This window comes from Pezoporus occidentalis, unplaced genomic scaffold, assembly GCF_034315485.1.
Source record: "Pezoporus occidentalis ecotype Australia unplaced genomic scaffold, CSIRO_AGI_Poc_V1 ctg227, whole genome shotgun sequence".
Taxonomy (NCBI): Eukaryota; Metazoa; Chordata; class Aves; order Psittaciformes; family Psittacidae; genus Pezoporus; species Pezoporus occidentalis.
This window is the reverse complement of record NW_026914148.1, coordinates 860,292-877,220: the sequence shown is the minus strand read 5'-3', so window position 1 is coordinate 877,220 and position 16,929 is coordinate 860,292. Positions and strand designations below refer to the sequence as shown.

At 35.3% G+C, this 16,929-nt stretch overlaps 1 long non-coding RNA gene across 1 annotated transcript in view; it reads left to right on the top strand.

Moving 5' to 3' along the window:
• Positions 1–3,258, top strand: part of LOC134164891 (uncharacterized) — a 31,059-nt gene extending 27,801 nt beyond the window's left edge. Inside the window, exon 3 of the long non-coding RNA XR_009965304.1 lies at positions 2,200–3,258. This is a non-coding gene — a long non-coding RNA (uncharacterized LOC134164891). The remainder of the gene's footprint in view (positions 1–2,199) is intronic.
• The last annotated feature ends 13,671 nt before the right edge of the window (positions 3,259–16,929 follow it).

Below are 16,929 nucleotides of genomic sequence, written 5' to 3'. Positions count from 1 at the left end.
ATGTTGTCTGTAACTTAAAGATGATGTATGTCATATTCAAAAAAAATGTAGTCAAAGATTATATAGCATATTTCTTCCATTTCTGAGTATATTAATTCTTGCTTACATAACAAAATATACAAAACAAATTGTAAGCAAGGTATCAGAATCAGACTATGCATGAATAATGATACATAGTCTCATGTCAGATATAAACAAAAAAATAGTATAACTGCTAATGGGTTTAGGAAATATTTGTCAAAGGAAATTACTCAATTAATAGAACCATAGTTTTAAAATAAATTGATTAATTTATCTTTTGTTTCAAGGTAAATCAATACCAATAAATACTGTATTTAGGCCTAAAAGAGGTATAACTCACACATACTTGTCTGGTTGATGGGAGTTTGACCTTGGCTTTATGACACTCATGTTTGTTGTCTTTAAAAATTCTTTATGGCTTTTATGGCTGCATCTTTACCTACAGTTCTGTTTGTCACTGTACATCTGATTCAAACCTTATCAATGGGGAAAATCTTACTGGCTTCACAGGGCCCTCAGATCAGGCTCTGTTGGTTTGATCCTTTTGCCCATAAAGACTATTGCAAAGCCTCTTCAGACTTCAGTGTCCCTGTTGACCAGGACTTTTGTATATCATTACATGCATATAGTCATATTTCATTTGTTCATTGGTGTTTCCAACCCTGTTGCATCAGAAATTTTTTTATACATAGTGATAATTTTTAAAGATGCAGTTTCAAAAAAGTTGGGGAGTGGTTTGCTCCTTTGTGCAGTAGTAACATGCAATTTCTTTCTTGACTGTATGTTTCTAAGTTTAATATCAGAGGACTAAACAAAAAGGGATTTTGTTTAGGTTACAGATTCAGTTTAAGTGTGTGAGTATAGAAATTTTTTTTGCTCAAATGAATAAAGCTCCTTAAGTGTTTGCTGGATTGAGGTTTTAATTTGTAACCCTGATCTGGCTGCATGTACAATTCTAATAAAGTTTAATGAACATTATTAAAAGTTTATATGCAGGCAAATAGGGTTGTACATTTGGACTAGTCATCACTACCCTCCAAAAGAGAAGTCACTTGAGGTAGCTCCAATTTTCCATTCACAGAAATAGGGGCATCATGAAGGTAAGAAGGAGAATAGTATCCTGTCATCTTCCAGAGAAACAAACAGTATATAGTTTTTTTTAACAGAACCATAAGTACTTTTGGAAAGTAAAATAAGAAAGAACACTTCCACACAATATTACTTCAAGTTTATACCTGAAATATAATACATTCACTATAATAATATTCAAATTCAGAAGTCTGAGAGTAGAGATGGAGAGATCTGGTCAGTCATCCCTAAAGAAACAGCTCGTTAACACTAGTGTACAGTAAGAAGTAACAAAAAAACTGCAGCTTCCCTGTTTTGCATTAAACGGCCTCCTGTAGCTGTTTCTCAATCACTGACTATTTTCACTCCTCCAATTGAGAAAATATTACAAATACTAGTGAAAGACTTTCACTGAAACTAACTTAGCAGTACAAACCAGTTTATCTTCACCCCTTTATTGCTTTTGCTTATGTTTCTCATCCATAACCTGGAACAAAACACTGAGATTCGCTCAACAGAACTTACTGAAACTCAGGTAGTTACTCCTGTGAGCTGGGTTCTACACTTGTGACTTAAGACTGAATGTCTGAGACTAGAGAGTCTGATCTGGAAGGTGGAATCATGTCAGTAAGTTGATTTTTTTTTTGTTGTTCTTTAAATCTCATTGGTTCCCAGGGAGGCTATTCTGTAAAAGAAGTTACTCCTGTACTTGACTCTTTGCCTGAACAGGTATTGTAAACTCTCTGGGGGAGGACCAATGTTTACCATGCCACTGTATAAATAAATAATAATAATAGAAATAATAAAAGCCATCTAGGGATTAAGCAGGCCTTTTAAAGAGACCAAATGTTCTTCACATAAATCTCAGATCTAATTTGAGCTCTAATAAGCTCCATTTCCTGCTTTGCCAATATTTTTAAGCCGCATTGCAATAGCTATCTTTTTTTTTTATTATTATTTTTTAAACAGGTGTTTTAAGAGGCCCCTAAGGCAAGTATCTAATCAATCTAATGGAATTTTCCAAGCAGTTAAGTGTTTTATTCAGCCCAAAACTTTGTCTTTGATTAGACTTACCACCTTCCCTTTTGCCCTTTTACATTATTTTGGCAGGCTCTGCAGGTGTAAAAGCTCCATCTCCACTGCAGCTCCATCATGTGTGAAATAGCCTCACTGTGTGTGCCTGCATAGCTGCTTCTGAGCTGTTGGAGAAAACTTCGGAGCCAGCTCTACAGTTTCAGCCTCAGCTTTGGATCTGCTCATGCTACATTGTAGATGTATGAGGACCCTTTGAACAAGGTACTCACGTCCGCTTTTAATTAGCTAATTTGTATCCTGCTAATGACCACTTAGTGCTGAATGCAATCCAGGCTAACTGTCCTACACTATTTGCCTGGAATCTGGAATAGACTTTGTAGCCTTGTTGAACCCTAGTTGCCATACATGTGCCGAGTCTGTGCTAGATTAATTAAAGCTAGCTCATGTATGCCTGTGAGAATTACAACCCTCTTGGATGGCAGTATAGGGTTTTTTCTTTAGAATGTGGCTAGCTCAGGTGCTTTAAATAAACTTTTTTTGCCTTCCAACCTTTTTTTTTTCCAGAGGGAAAATTGGTTTATATCATATGAGGGCATAACTTTTTACATTATGCTTAATATTTACCCACCTCCTGAGGTGTTGTGAGGATTTTGAAAGTAATATTTATACAGCATTTTGCAGATGAAAAGAATTGCATAAGTGATAATTATTACCTACATTTATTTTCATGCCTCAGTTGAAACATCTTTTTGTCTAAGGTACTTAGTTTTTCTTCTGCTTCTTTTTCTTTTTTTAATTAGTGTGTTATTTAACTTTATATAATATTTTGGGATATAATTCTGGAGAAGGCAGCTGCTATACAGGTTATATTATACTGTGTCAGATGATTCTTCTCTTTTTTTGTCTTTAATCCCATGATGCTTTTACCAATCCACTTTGCAACTAGAGGTTTATTCATATCAGAAAAGAAAAATAGTTTGACAGCTCAGAAAATCAGCCAAGATTCAGAAGGCCTAAATTTGCTCCATTCTGACACAGGTATCTTGTCTGACACTGGGAAAAATCACGTCGTTTCTTCATGTCTCAGCTGGCCATCTGTAAAGCAGAAATGGTCTTTCCCTACTGTGTACCTGGGTTTTAGTATTACTTTTCTATATTAAACAGTGTTCATATATGTGATAGGAAAACCAATATACTTCAAAAGACGTTGTTAATCTCCTGTGTGCAGATCATGGGATCTAGTGACCTGCGACATGGATATGGGGCCTGTATTTCAGAAATGCATATTAATTTAACTCTCAATTAACTGGAGTAGTTTCCATTTTCTTCAGAGAGAATCAGGAAACAGTCATTTCAAGATAATTACGCATATCTCCAATGTTTCTGTCGGTGTCTGCTTACAGAAAAGAAGGTACATGCAGTTTCTGGATTTGTCCCACAGAAAAAATATAATGAAGTTGTTTCTGTGAATTTTACTTTGGACACACATTTCTGTGATTTTGTGTCAGATATAAACAGTCATTTCATTCTCCCATCTGGACTCCACTTGCTCTTGCCATGATATGCAAAAGCGTGTCTTCTGGGGAATGACAAGTAACAGTGATTGTTACTGATGGACCGTAGATTGGTAATTAGGTATGGGGACTTATGTGTCCATCCACACATATGTCGCCGTGTAGGACATATGAGAAGGCTGTTATTCCCTACTGTAAGTAGCCAGGGAAAAATATGAACGTGTTGTACAATATGTGATCAGGCAAAAGCTGCTAAACATAAACAGTCATGCTTTTATTAGCTTTTTGATCAGCATGCAATGCTGAAAGTGTGGGTAAGGTGGAGATCAAAATTTATCATATTTTAATTGAATTCAGTTATGCTTTTCAAATGGTGCCTCTATCCCAGTGGGAATGATCCATGGCAAGATAATGTTACTTAATAGTTTTATTTCTAAAATGCACCTTCTTTTTTCTATGCATGCAGTGCTTTACAGCTCAATAAAAACCATTGTGAAACAGACACTAAAACATTACCCCAAAAATCATTTCACTTTCCACCTTAAATGTAGCCATTAAAGTAATAAAAGGAGGTCTACTACACAGGGAAAAAAATAAAAACCAGAAAAGTTTATATGTGGGGATAACAGATCGTTCTAATCATGTTGAAGTTTCTATCAGTTGCAGTTTCACTGTCTTGAAATTGTACTAGATAGACTCAGATCCAATATCCCCCACTGAAATAAGGCTGGTTGCTTGAAGAGGCAAACATTTTCTGAATGTATTACTTTGGAAGAATGAAGACAAGGTTATAACTACAAAAGGCAATTAACTGTTTATACTTTGACAGCTGTTAATGTTCAAAAAATTAAATTATTTTTGGAAGTTGATCAGTAGCGCCAGTCTTTCGCAAGCAAAGAGTTGTGGTCAATGGCTCAATGTCCGGCTGGAGACCAGTAATGAGTGGCATCCCTCAGGGGTCGGTGTTGGGACTGGTCTTGTTCAACATCTTCATCGCTGACATGGACAGTGGGATTGAGTGTGCCTGCTGCAAGTTTGCCGATGACACCAAGCTGTGTGGTTCGGTTGATACCCTGGAGGGGAGGAATGCCATCCAGAGGGACCTCAACACGTTTGTGAGGTGGGCTGATGCCAACCTCATGAAGCTTAACCATGCCAAGTGCAAGGTCCTACACCTGGGTGGGAGCAATCCCAGGCATAGCTACAGGTTGGGCAGAGAAGAGATTCAGAGCAGCCCTGCGGAGAAGGACTTGGGGGTGTTGGTTGATGAGAAAATGAACATGAGCTGGCTTCAGTGTGCACTCACAGCCCAGAAAGCCAACCGTATCCTGGGCTGCATCAAAAGGAGCGTGACCAGCAGGTTGAAGGAGGTGATCCTGCCCCTCTACTCTGCTCTTGTGAGACCTCACTTGGAGTATTGTGTGGAGTTCTGGTGTCCTCAACATAAAAATTGATTGCCCCTACCCAGGTGTAGGACCTTGCAATTTACTTTGTTGAACTTAATGACCCATTTGTATTCAGAATCTAAACTTTTCTGAAAACAGGTTAGCTCTAGGTTATTTGTTGAACTTATTCTAGAATAATATCTCAATAGATAATGTGTAGTTGTATCTTATTGCCTTAATATATTTGTCATCTTAACATTTTCATGGAGGTGTCTCATCTCACGTACAGTGTTAATAAGACAAGTTTTGAAAGTTTTATGAAGATTCTTTTCAAAGCTGATACTTGCTTCCTATATATCCACAGACTTATCAGAGACTGGCTGGTACTTGATTAGGTTGTCTTCCTGTTCCTTATTTTAACATAGCTGTGTGTATTGTCATATACACCCCAATCTGATCTAAAACTCAAGTCTAAAATGTTATTTTCAAGGTTTCTAAAAGCATTGTGCAAAACCTGTGTTTCCTGTGAGGCTGAGATGAGGAAAACAGAGTTTTCATAATGCCTCTGTGATTCAAAGAATTGTTTCTTGAGATCATAGTACATGATGTCTTCTCATACAAATGTTCTCAGATGTGATTACAAATGAGTTTGACAAATATTTTTAACCTCTAGGTGTTGCTTCCTTTGTGTCCTGCATTCTCCATTTTTATTCATTTCCTAACAGCATTATAGCAGGTTTTTCACCATAGCAGGCAGCTTTTGGGGTAATACTGTAGAATGTATTTTCAGCTCTAAAAGACTTCAGTTGCAATTATTCTCCTCAGAAAGATCATTCTGTACATAGATGTGTGTGTATATGTACATGCATACACATACACATATGTATACCCATACAGAGACAATCAATGCTCTTAATTACACTTTATGATCCTCTGCATTTGGTCAGACTAGAGAGGGAACCAGCTTGTACACAAGAACTACTTGTTTAGAAGAAATGCGCCTCAAGAATTAACGATTCCTTCATGACTGGTCTGAAATATAGTTTTAGACTACATCCAGAAAATTTGTATGTTCAGCTTTCTCTTACAGAAAGAGGTATTGACAGACAAATTTTGTCACACTGTGAAAGAGGCACTCAAAAAGAAAGCTTAGAAATTGTGTCCTGCAATCACTATTTTTACAGGTATAAATAATGGATTACATTAAAATGACTAGCACTATGGCAGTATATCTGCACATCAAATAGTGTTCTTTTAGCTGATGGTAGAACTCACTCCCTACAGAAACCTGTTTTCTATAAATTATGTACCAATTTGCAATGCAAAGAACACCAAAGTATTTTATTGTATTTTGATATCTAGTGGCTTGTGACAGATGTATTTTTTTAAACCTGCACATTGCTATCATTAAGCTGCCTAAAGACTCACTTTCAACTGAAGCTTCTACAGTGCTGCAAAAGAAGAAAACGACTCAAAAAAATTAATGTTTTGCCAGTCACAGTGTGTAGTGGTGCAGGATTCACAAGATAGTATTGTGAAATCTTGAGTAAGAAAAAGTAACTTCATCCTAAAATTCTTTTGCTTAAAACTTGAAGCTAAAATTTCTTGTATGAGAACTCACCAAAAAATCATAATGAAAACTCATTGAGAAATGAAGAGTCAAACTGAGGTGTTGAACAGAGCCATGATTACCTTAAGTTTAGCAAATTTTTAAGTTTGGCAACTGTTAAACTTTCAGGGAAGACACCTGAAATAGAAAAACAGAGTAGTAGAATCTCAGCATTACAGAATCAAACATATGGTTACTAAACACAAAAATAAATGTTAACGTGACAAATACATCTTGGCGTTAGTCTTGTGTGTAACTTGGGATAGTTAGTATCAGACAAGATGATGTTAGGAAGCTATTTCTTATAGGTTAATGGCCATGTGGTTAAATTGCTCAGTTCACTTTTACATTAGTAAGAATATTTTAAAGAATTTGCTATCCATAGGTCCAGAACAACCATGTGGTACTCCCGCTAAATAATGCTTTGAGCCAAGCTCAAGCTACAGTAATGAATCCACTGAAGGATCACTTTGGTCCCAGAAGTCCTAAGAGCTGCTTGGTGTGGTACCTTGTTTGAATGTTTCAAAACTAAGAATGCTTTCCTACTATAAAAAATCTTCACATGTAACCCTAAATTTGCGTTCTCCCCTTCACAGATGGCAGCCTTCCATTAGCTTTCACAGTCACCCTGACATCTCTTGTGCTCATGTCTTTTTTTCATACTTCTCCATATATCATCTCTTTCATTACAGAAATGCATCTGCTAAAGGAATTCAAATCAAGCGCTCCTAAACATTAAAGGTATTTGAAAGCCAAACCCGAATCTGCATCTGAATTTCACAGTCTTTAAAGAGAATAGAAACAAAATGCATGGGTGACACGTTAGCCTAGTAACAGGATTAGCAAATTTCTAGTTGAACTCCAAAATAATAGTAGTTCTAACCACCGTCAGGTTTAGAAATACGAAGCTGGATGTGAATTATGCTTTATTAATTTCTACTGACATGTGAATTAAACTTAGGAAAGTGTTTTCTGCTTACATCTTATTTGGTTACTGTCCCAACTAAATTTAGCTTTCCTAAAACAATCTAAGAATTTAAATGAGTTTCCTGCCCATGCACATTTGTAATTTTTTTACTACTCATTTCTTTTTGATAGCACATTGTTTTATTCTTTCAGTCAAAAAAAAAAAAAGGAGAAGAAAAACCTGCCACAAAAGTGAAATTTTTTTTTATTGCATTTCATTTTAAGTCATCTTTTTAAAGATCTGTCATTTATACAATGACAAGAAAACTTTCTAAATTGGAACTAATTTATGAATCCCTTCTTTTTGGCATAATGTCACTTTGCAAGTTAAAATGATAATGACTGGAAAAATCAAATATGTTTATCTAAAAAAAGAAAAGGGTTTTAGGAGTTTGCTCTCATTAGAAATCTTTGCAAACTGTACACAGCAAGTGTTATAGATTCTTTGAGTGAAAAAAATCTTTTAGGTTAAAAAAAAAGCTGTAGCTGAGAAAGGTGAAGTTTGAAGAGAGCTCAGAATTGCTTTGTCTAACAGTTACAGATGGGTGAAATATCTGTTTTTCACTTATGTGATTGTTAGCAACAAAATTAATTTTCATTTTAAGCCGACCCTTCAGAGTACTCCATATATGTAAGTAGATTCCTCCTACTCACCTTCCATTCATGTGCAGTCCTTTGACTGCACAAATATTCACAAAACAGTGTGGTACCTCATGCTTTTTCCAATGAGAGGTTACAGCAGTGAGATGCACAGCTGAGTCTTTGCAACCAGTGAAGTAATTATGTGTTATTTTTTAATAACTTCTCCCTTGTAACAGAATGCTTTAGGAATATGCTTACAGTGGAATGTTAGTACACTGGAAAACTTTCTGACCTCTGTCTTTTCATTACAAGGATTTTGATGGTAAGGAAACAACTAAGCTGCAGCAAATGAAGTAGAATTAATACCATTATGCTCACAATATGCCCATTGCCCTGGGGGAGTGCTGTCAACTGATCTAATAATACCAGAATCGCATCCTCACACCAATGTAAAATGCATCCATATGTTTCTTATCAAGACCACTGGTGGCACAAGTCCTTGATCCAGGCAAGTAATAGTCTTTAAAGCTGTACAGAAGAAAAGTTTCATTTGGTGCTGTTGCTGTGCCCTGTACTACTGCTTCCTCTTACACTTATGAATTTCTTGTTACTACCAGTAATGTTGGCATTTTACCATCTGTTCTTTCTTCCAAGATGTCAGTTTTTATTTTTATCCCGTTTTAATCTTTTGTGATGTGCTCTTCACCAATGAAGTGCTTAAAAGCAGTATGAGGAAGGTATATATAAAAAGGAAGAAAAGTTTCCACCACTCATTTCCTTTCACTGCAAGTATTTTTAAAGCAAGCACTTTAAAATAATTATGATAGAATTTTGAAACCACTACAAAAATTTCGTATCAGATTTTCTAATGCTTTCTCTAGGCACAGTGGATTCAGTACAGATTTCAGATTGCAAGTGAATAGGGAAACAATTCTTACCAAAAATAGTTGTCAAAAAAGAGAGATTCACACTGAAAAAAAAATCCTTCTAATATATGATGCATAAGCATAAAAAAAATAAAAATAAAAGTATAAACATGAATAAGATTAAAAAATATTCAGACAACATTGTTTCCTGTTTAAATCACTCTGAGGATTGATTTTCTCTTTTGGGACTATGAATAAAGTTTCTACCCAGGGTTTTCCTTTAACACCACTTACAGCTGATCATTGTGTCACTGAAAGAGATCTCACAGTTGAGTAGCGATCTCTGAAAGTTTTTATTCCGTCTTATTCTCAGAAGCTTCCACTGTCCTGACCAGATTGTGCTACTTTTATTGACTAAACAGAACGCTGAAGAACCAGTTGTTTCAGACATGCTGGGAGGAAAAAAAAAAATAAAAAATTAGTAGCTTATTGAAAATATAACCCAGTATATTGTCATTAACAGACATATAACAAATAATATAACAAATAAGTATGCTTTGTCATTTTGTCTCTAGGAGAATTGGGGAATTTTTATCCTTTATATGCAAAATTTCTGAGGCAGTTCCAGTGTGACATGGGACAAAAACATCCTTTACATGCAGTACTCATTCTGATACTACTGAAGCATGCAATTCAGTATCAATCTCTATTTTATATTCAGTGTCTTGAAAGTATAAATAAGAAGACTACAATTAGATAACGTGTATGAGCTTTTATACAAAGCTTCAAATCACTAATGAAATATAAAAAGTAAACACGAGAGCAGGTGCTGCAGCTGGCTGGCATAGAAAAAGAAGTTTCATTTCTGTCATATTTGAAGCACAAGAGTATGGGAGTGTCTATGATCAACAATATATTAAAAGCCTTTCAAAGAAAATAAATGATCCCACGCTATCTGGATGCTATCCAGATTTCTTTGGAAATGCTGTAATATGAGGATAATTGAAAGCCAAACTCTAGATAAAGTTTTAATGTTAATCTTTATTCTGAGATCAGAAATCTCTCCTATCACTGTATATTAACTGTCACATTTTTAGGGTCATGTACTTGACTTCTGTGTTTTATGTCAATTTTCTTTATTTCAAAGATAATTTAAGAAATGTTGAGATACATTGAGCTACATTCTGCTAGGAATCCATACTGTTTGTGCAACATATTCAGGAAACTTTTCATGAAGCAAAGAGACTGTAAGATACAATTATACAAAAAATTCCTGAAATAGATTGTCAGTTTATCCACATCTGTAAATATAAGTAAAGATGTCCTTTAAATTATGTATTTAAAAGTCATTTGCATATGGTGGTTGGACAACATTGATCTTTTCTATGAAATCCAGCAAAACCACAATTTATCCCTCCTCTAGCCGAGATAAATTTTTATTAATCTTTTCTATGAAATTTTAAAAACTGTATTGAGCTATTTAACAACATGACTCTGAAAATTGATTTTCAGCTTCACTTTGAGAACTGAATCCTGTTTTCTCTCCTTTCTGTCTCTCTCCGTATAGAGAAAGCTGGAACATTATATAAAAGACAGTACAAGGACTGTGCTATTGTTACAAGCATTCCATTTGTAGTCATGACAGCATGCAAGAAGAATTAGTTCATGGTTGTGTCTCCTTCCTCACTTATAAGAGGGAAATGTAATAGAAAAGTCATGACACTGTTCTAGAAATATTATCATGGTGTATATTTTCCGGTTTTCAAGGAGGTGGAGGAAGAATAATAGAGATCTAGAGTCTTGAATAGTTCCTTCTTGCTACAAGACTTATATTTATTATGTTTCCTTTGTAGGAAGTCTAGTATCTGACTACAAGTGATCACAGAAAAAGGCTTTACCTGTAGACATACCTGGATATTGCTTGCTGTATATTTTGAGTGACAATAATGTCAGGGTTGAATTGCACTAATGTGTTTAAGAAAATAGTTTTGACCAACTTTTTTTCTTTACATACATGAATATAGTTTTTATCTAAACCTTCAAAATTCTTCACTGTTGTGAACAGTACTTTATTTTGGATGCAGTGTGTCTGTCAGGCAAGTTAAAAATAGCAATTTTGGAATGTTCAGACCCCAAATTGTACTGTTGCCACTGCATTGGGATATTGCCGTATTGTAGTATTGCAGTATTGACTTCTTAACTGTTTTTACCTCTTTCTTCTGTTTGAGCTACCTATTTATCTTGACAAATCTGAGCATAGACACCAAGGGGAGAGGCTCTGGTTATTATTTTAATGCGAATTCTTCAGATTTAGCATGAGTACAAGTTCTTTCTGCAGTGAAAGCATATGTGCCTACTTTGGTTAAATGCTGTTTTGAATGGATTTCCAAAGGAAGCTCCATCAGAGTCATAGCTTGTTGGATGCAATTATAATTCCGGTCGAATTTCCAGTGGAAACAACCAGCTGGTTACAGGTTAAAGAGCCTCAGTCAAGCTGCCAAACCCTGACACTTAACAGCAGAAATTTTTTAAATTCTTTTTCTTCTTTTCTTTTTTGCTTTTAAAGAGAGGTAACTTAGCAAAAGTCCATCATAGACTGGAAGGCCTGTGCAGACAAAAGGTAGTTAGTAAATGGAATTATGTGCAGAAAGGCTTTAATCCCTGCAGCCCTTATATAAGAACATCTGCTTGAATTACATGCCATACATAAATTGTGTGTGTTCTTGTTTTTGTCACAGATCCTTCCCCTCCACCCTCTGATCCCCTCATCTTATATGATACAAGACAAAAAAAACCCAAAACAGCTAATTAGTACTTCCAGCCCCCCCACTAGTGAAACTTGATATGTTTACTAGAAAAATAATTACGACATTCCATTCATAAATCTTTAGCAATGTCAGCATTATACTGATGGAATTATGATGTCCCAGTACAAATTGTCTGACCTGCTTTATGTTCCCCAGCACATAATTAAGGTGGCGGTGTGTTAAAGGAAGTAATTTTGTTCAAAGCTTTGGCACCAGCCGTGCAATGTCTTTTGCTCGTATTACTAACAGTTACCAGTCAATGTAAGGAACTGCATCATGTTTGATTCTGAGACGAGACGTATCCTTGTAACTCTGAGCACAAGGCTTTGAGCAACACATGCAAAATTAAAAATAATGCTCTGTGCAGTGATTCTGTCAGGATTTGGGTCTTACTCTCTTGAGGATTTGAGTGAGCAAATAAATTAATGAATGAAGACAAGAAAAGCTTAAAACCAGCAAACTTTAGTTTTTTTTCACAGATATTTTGAAACAGCTTGTTTCCTCTTTGTAATCTTTGAACTTTCTTGCCCTGTTCTTTGGAAATAGAAGTTTTAAGAGCGTCTCTTTGTTAGCAAATTTATTTTATTATCAGAGTGCATCTTCTGAAAATTTATTCTCGAAGATCAGAGTAGTGTGAATTTATGGAGACAATACCAGTGCTGGTATAAGATCCTGATCCCACAGACAGCTCAAATTGTGTGCCTCGCTGAAGTTCCTGAGTAATCACATATGTTGAAAAACACAATGTTTCTTTACAGTTCAGGCACACAAATGCCTTCCTCGCCATTTGCAGTCATGAGGTCTCCAAACCTGTAGACTGTAAGTTGGGTCTGAGTTTTTGTAGACTTAGAATCATAGAATAGTTAGAGTCAGAAAAAAACTGAAGATCATCTAGTTCCAACCCTCCTGCCATAGGCAGGGGCACTTCTAGGTGCAATTCTCATTTGCAAAATTTTCTTGCATGTTAGATAATAGAATTTGGTTGAGCATAAAAAGTTGATAAAATACATAATTATTAACAAGGTGAATGTGATTAAATGGATTTTCCCTGTCCCTGTGAAGAACTCAGGCTTGGGCGGATCATAGGCAAATTGCTACTGTTAGTTTAATTTAGGAGTTAAAATACTTAGTACCTTGAAGACTCTGAAATTGCCTCTTGATTTCACTGGGCCTTAGAACATACCTTTAATGAAGACCTCTTTATTATTATTGTTGTTGTTGTTATTATTATTATTCTGTAGAAAAAGGTCCTGCTTTATTTCCTTTGATAAGTGAAAAGAGGTGATGATGATTAATTGTAGAATCAGCAAAATAACTCTAGTTCAAAGGATTAATAATAGTAGCATTGAATAGGCTGATTATAAACTAAAGTAGTTTATTGCATAAATAAAAAGCCTTTTGGTTTAAAATTCTCATAGTTGTACATAGTTTATGTCTTTAAACAGCTACAAATTCCGTTTCTGTTTATAAGTCAAAATTCCATCCACTCTAATTCCTCCTATAATTAATACATGGTACAATATTTACATTTGTTGAGCCGAATAAAGAGTCAGCTACATCTAGGAAGTATGTGCTCATATTTGAGCATGGCTGAAACTTTCCCATTAAAGTCAGCAAAACATTTAATCCAGGGTTAGCTTTAAGTTGTTTTTCCATCTAGTTGCATAGTCTGAATGTAAACACTCCCCTGCCATCATTTGTATAGAGTCTGACATTTTTTTGTATAGCAATCTTTTAAGATTTCAATAACGCCTGTAAGATATATTTTGCCATTATTGGCTCTTCAGTGCATTCAAAACAGGTTAATAACCCAAAATATGCATTTTAAAGTAATTTCTCTGCTGTGAGACGATAAATACTGCCTTTTCTTCTCTGTTCTCTGAATGAAAACACACTAAAAGACTGTAGAGATTTCTTGAAACTTATATTGCTCTTCTCACCTGATCTCAATGATGCAGGATTTCATTTCAGCATTCCTTTCTGCTGTTGATTTGGACCTACAACTAAGGTTCCTAAAAAAACACACATAAAAAAAAGTATAGAAATGAATTATTAAAAGTTTTTTATTTTAATCATCTGATACCAGTGTCAACCTGTTTTTTTGCTTGTTGCTTCTGAGGTGTAGGAAACGTGTCATTAGAGAGATTGTCTTGTAAGGACAAAATCAGCTGTTGCTCTTTCCTGTAAAACATTAATTGCTGAATAATTTCCATGTAAATAGATTAGCAATTATTAATTGCTTTGTAATGACTTGGCTGCTTATAGTCTGCAAATTAAAGGTGTATGTAAATATCTTGGATATAGTGAGAAATAGAAAGACACTGCTTAGTAATAAAAGCTGTCTTATTCAATTAGCAGAATGTTACATATCCTATTTCCTTCTAAATACCATGGAGTCCTCTAAACTTTCACAGGATTGGGGTTCACCGAGCAGTATGTTGCAATTCAAATTACAACAAGCCTTAAAATTACCATTTGAAATAAAATACGACAAAAATTTTACTGAGTATAAGTACAGCTCTGGGTAAGCTATTTGAAAATCAAAGTTAAGGGAGAAAGAAAAAAAATCAGGGTAACATTTATTTCTGAACAAAGAAGTTTCAGAGTGGCTGAAGCTATTTGACAAATAGTCTGAGTAGAAACAAAACTGACAAAAATTTTTCAACACAATGTTGAAATGCTTCATTTTGAAAATGTCAAAATGAACTGTTTCGGTGTTTCAAAATGTTTTGGGTTTGTGCATTGCAATGGAAGCCAAAGAAATAAAAGGATGTGTCCTCTTGCCAAGTAAATGCTGTGAGATGCCTTGGCTCAAGAACATTGCAGTCTTCCTGCCTTTCAAGAGAGTGCCCTTACCCTTGCCCAAGACAATGTGGATTCTGATTCTTTATGATCCACTTTGCATGGCCAACTTGTACATCACTTAGCAGAGAGGGAATCAGTCTCACATCATAATTGTTCGAACATGTACTAGGAGGACAGAAAAGCATGAATTTCTGCCCATGCACTAAATTCAGCAGAGACCAAACTTTAACCAAGGACTCTGATGTCTCAGGGAACTGTATTACCCTCATGGCATCAGTACTTTAGGGTGAAATGTCTGTAGTCTACTCCTTTGTATGGAGTATTTAAATGTTATTTGTTGAATGGAACAGAATTCATCGTAATCTATATTTGGAGTATCTTTGGGTGATAATTCTTGAGTATCTATTTATTTATTTTCATTTGTTTTTCTTATTTTGCCCAAATTAAACTTTCTTCCTGAGGAGATTTTTTTACGATTTATTTCACTTCTGAGTTTTTTCAACGAGTCATCTGACAAGAAAAAAAAATAAAATATAAACCAAACCTGTATTTTCAGATTTCTTCTCCAGTTGATCAAATCTTTAAAATATTGATTTAACAAGATTCCATATTTGGACTGATGGGAGTTGCAAGAATATGTCAAGGATCAGAATTTGTATCTATTAGGCTGTCCCAGTAAGCGTAAATCAGCATAGCTCCATTCACAGAATCATAAAATGGTTAGGGTTGGAAAGGACCTTAGGATTATCGTGTTCCAACCTCCCTGCCATGGGCAGAGACACCTCACCCTAGACCATATTGCCCAATGCTCTGTCCAACCTGGCCTTGAACACTGACGAGGATGGCGCATTTACCACTTCTTTGGCAGCTTGTTCCAGTGCCTCATGACCCTCACAGAAGAGAACTTCTTCCATATATCTAACCCGAACTTCTCCTGTTTAAGTTTAAAAGCATTACATCTTGTCCCTGATGAAAAGTCCCTCTCCAGCATCCTTGTAGGCCCCCTTCAGATACTGGAAGGCTGCTATGAGGTCTTCATGCAGCCTTCTCTCCTCCAGACTAAACAGCCCCAATTTTCTTAGCCTGTCTTCATATAGGAGGTGCTCATGGCCCTCCTCTGGACCTGCTCCAACAACTCCATGTCCTTCTTAAACTGAGGACAGCAGAATTGCACAAAGTACTCCAACATCAGTAAGTTGTGCTGTTTTATACTAAGCAGGGTATTGACTCACTATATTTTGACTCACACTAGGAAAATTACAAATAGGTGTGCCAATGGATTTGTTTTTTCCCCACTAATCCCTTACCTGCTGTTAAGTACCTGTTTATCTAAATCACATAACTAGTTTCATTGACTCAACTGACATATTCATAAAATAATTAATGCTGAATTGTTTCTGGAAGACTGAGATTGTTAGTCTGGTATATTTTGAGAAATAATAACATCTGTGCTATGTATATTTATCTGTGTTTGCATATTCAAGTATATATTGTTAAAATCCATCATTTCTGTTCTTTTCTTTCCACCTCACAATTGAACAAGACAGGAAAACACAAACTTAGCTTGAAGAAATGTTATTAGTCTTCATTCAAACAGTATGAATATAGTAGTGTGGTAGCACACTATAGTACAAACTTGTCACTAGTAGTGACAAAAGTAGTATAAAACTTTCATGTCACTAGTTCCTGTGTATATAAGGAAACAGCTGGAAGAATCTTATTTAATGTTTTTCAGAGTATTGCTGTCATCTACAACAACATAACAGAAGATAGTGAGTCAAAACTGTTGCAGATCAATATTATATGGATTTTATGAAAAATGAGGAATGTATATAACCAATTATCACATAATATTGTCAATCTGCCATGTCTTCCTATTCTTTTTTAAAACCTCCCCATTGCAAACCACATTATCATATGCTTTAATTAAAACAAAAATAGTGCATATTTATCTCACTCCAAAATGTTGTTCAAGAGTTTCATAAGGTTACTTCCTCAAATATTAGGCTATGCACTTAGCCTTCTCTTCTTATCATTTCCATCTGTTGAAAAATTGTGTTTGAAATAAAACTGTATCAGAGTAACCATGGTACATAAGGCCATACAGAGTCAACCTAACCACTTGTATAATGCCTACTTAAATCCTACTAGTTTCAATTGCATTGATACTACCATTGTACACATTCCTGATTATTGTTTAAATAAATATACACAATGGTTCTGATTAAGAGAAAAATGTCCTTTTCTTAATAAGAATCTCTTAACTGTTCT